Source organism: Apium graveolens, chromosome 4 (genome assembly GCF_009905375.1).
Source record: "Apium graveolens cultivar Ventura chromosome 4, ASM990537v1, whole genome shotgun sequence".
In the NCBI taxonomy this organism is placed as follows: domain Eukaryota; kingdom Viridiplantae; phylum Streptophyta; class Magnoliopsida; order Apiales; family Apiaceae; genus Apium; species Apium graveolens.
Window position 1 is genome coordinate 288464213 of NC_133650.1, and position 3217 is coordinate 288467429.

The window sequence follows — 3217 nt, forward strand, 5'->3', positions numbered from 1 at the left end:
TATATTTAAAGATAGTATGAATGAAGAAAGACCAGAAGCACCAACAAAAGTAAGAAGTTTTATCATGGGCCAGTTATTATTGGAAATTTGTGCAAGATTTCTTGAAAGTTGTAATATTAGAGATGAAGTTAACCAGGAAAAGCAAGAAGGTTATATGAAATGGAGAAGGGTGAAGAAAGCTTTGCGAAGTTAAATGAAAGAATGGTTACAACACCTATTTTATCACTTTGAAAGCATCAGGGGGATTTGGTAGTTTATAGTGATACTTCTCGTAAGGGAATAGGATGTGTGTTGACGCAAAATAATAAAGTTATTGCATATGCATCCAGACAACCGAAACCTTATGAGCAGAAGTACCCTACTCATAACTGGGAATTAAAAGCAACAATAATATTCATTTTGAAAGATTGGGAAATATTATAAGTATAGAGAAAGATGTGAGATATATACGGACCACAAGAGTTGAAGTATGAACTCTCTAGGAAAAGCAAATGTAGTGGCAAGAGATGAGCAAGAAGGAGAGAGAATGAACATAGAGACTGTACCAGAAGAATTATCTATGGAATTCTAGAAGTTGGAATTGGAAGTCAGAGTGCATGATCCAAAAAGGAGTGAGAATATATAAGTATAACTTTTCAGTCGGGATTGTTAGAAAAGATAAAGAAGTGTCAGGAAGAGGTAGTAGATCAGGATATAAATCATTTAGTATGGGAAGAAAAGTGCACGCAAAAAGGACGATCAAGGTATTCTTAGGATTTCTTCTAGAATTTGGATTCCACCAGTGTTGGAACTGAAGAATGAAATTTTACAGGCAGCTCATAATTTGAGGTATTCAATCCATTCAGGGAGTACCAAGATGTATAGAGATTTAAAGGAAATTATAGGTGGTTAGATATGAAGTGGGGAATTGTGGAATGAATTAGCAGATGTTATATATGTCAACAGAGTTAAAGTAGAGTATCAGAGATCAAGTGGATTGCTATAGTCATTGGAAGTTTGGAAGTGGGAGCATATCACCATGGATTTCATAGTTGGGGTTACCAAGCACAAAAACTAATCATGATGCCATTTGGCTTATAGTGGATAGATTTACCAAGTCAGCTCATTTTCTGCCTATAAACGAAAGATTTTCACTCGATAAGTTGATCCATAGGTGCCTGAAGGAAATTGTAGTTCGTCATGAAATTCTTGTGTCTATCGTATCTGATCGAGATCCAAGATGTAATTCGAGATTTTGGAAGAGTTTTCAAGAATGTTTAGGAACAAGATTGAATATGAGTACGACTTACCATCCGCAGACGGACAGTTAGAGTGAAGGAACGATCCAAACAATCGAGGACATGTTACGTGTTTGTGTTATTGATTTCAAAGAAAGTTGGGACGAGCATTTATCCCTGGTAGAGTTTGCTTATAACAATAGTTATCACGCCAGCATTGGGATGCCACCTTATGAAGCCCTTTATGGACGCAAATGTAGATCTCCAGTATATTGGGACGAAGTAGGAGAATGCAAAATACTCGGACCTGAATTGGTGCAGCAGACAAAGGAAGTTGTTGAAATTATCTAGAAGAGATTAATAGCCGCACAAGATCGTCAGAGGAAATATGCAGACCAGTCAAGAAAAGACATGGAATTTGAAGAAGGAAGCTTGGTATTATTGAAAGTATCACCGTGGAAAGGACTAACGAGGTTTGGGAAGAAAGGGAAGCTAAGCCCAAGATATGTCAGACCTTTTGAAATCCTAAAGCGCATTGGTAAAGTAGCTGACGAGTTGGCGTTACCCCCGCACATGGAGCACATTCACAATGTTTTTCACGTATCGATGCTCAAGAAATATAATCCAGACTCTAGGCATGTAATAGAATATGAACCAATAGAGCTTCAGGCAGATTTATCATATATAGAGAGTCCGATAGAGATTCTAGAGGAAAGAGAGAAAGTATTGAGAAATAAAGTGGTAAAGTTAGTAAGAGTATTGTAGAGAAACCCAAAGGTTGAAGAGTCAACCTGGGAGTTAGAAAGTGATATGAGAGAAAAGTACCCTTATTCGTTTTCTTAGGAGATTCTGAGGACAGAATCCTTTTAAGGGGGGAAGGATGTAATATCCGGGATATATCGTGTAATTATTTTTGCTAATAAATAATTAGTATGTATGTTCAGTATCTATTTTATGAATTATTTGTTAAGTGTTAAATATGTTTGGATGTTTAAAAATATTATTAATTGAGTATTTCAATTGTTTCTATGTCCAAAATAAAATATAGATAATTGTCATATCTTCCTAATTATTTTTATGTTAATTTATGAATTTATAGGAATCATATGGATTTTTTTAAACTCTTGTTCCGGGTATTTAAAACCTATTTTATGAAAACGGGAACCAACCACCGTTAACCGTTTTTACGTTTTTAGAACCCAAAACTCTTCCGAGAACTCCTTCCTAACCTAATTGCAATATTCCGAGCATTTTCCGTGTTTCGACTTTTTCGATCCGGCGTACGGTTTGTCCTGCGCGGGTCCCGGCGCAACATTTTCGATACAATATTCGTTTCGGTAAATCAATAAAACCCGTATTTTCGATAAACGGGAGCTTTTTATTAAACTATCCCAATTATCACCTCGTAGTACGTGTAACCATGCGCTGAGACCAAGACCGCAGTACAAATTGTACTGATTTGGATAATTATCCCGAAAACCGATACCGTTTGGATCAGTTTTTATAAATAAACGTACCGTTTTATATCCGGAATGATCCAACGGGATACTAATTCTCCGTAATTATAAATAGCCTTTTACCGTATTTTATTTCGTATCAAAATCATTTGCAGACAGATAATTATATAATTTTTACAGAGAAAAATCATATATTCATAAACCTTTCTGAGAATCAAACCACAAATTCAAGGTGTTAGTGAAATCCGTTTGGAAAGTTGGAGTAACCAATTTGAAGGTCTCAAGGAGTACTATCAGATTCCAGGACCTGTTTTACTGCAGAATCAAAGGTTGATTTTTTATAAATTTAATTATTTTCGAATTATTTTCATGAAAAATATGAATTTTTGTTCGGATGATTGTTTGTATGATTTGATGATTGCATGTTGTAGAGCTTGTTTTCCTGATGATTTTGGTATATTATACGTCTGAGTTGGAGTCCAATAACATGTTCAAATTTGAGTTTGATTTTCGAATTTCAAAATTAGGGTTTATAACCCATAT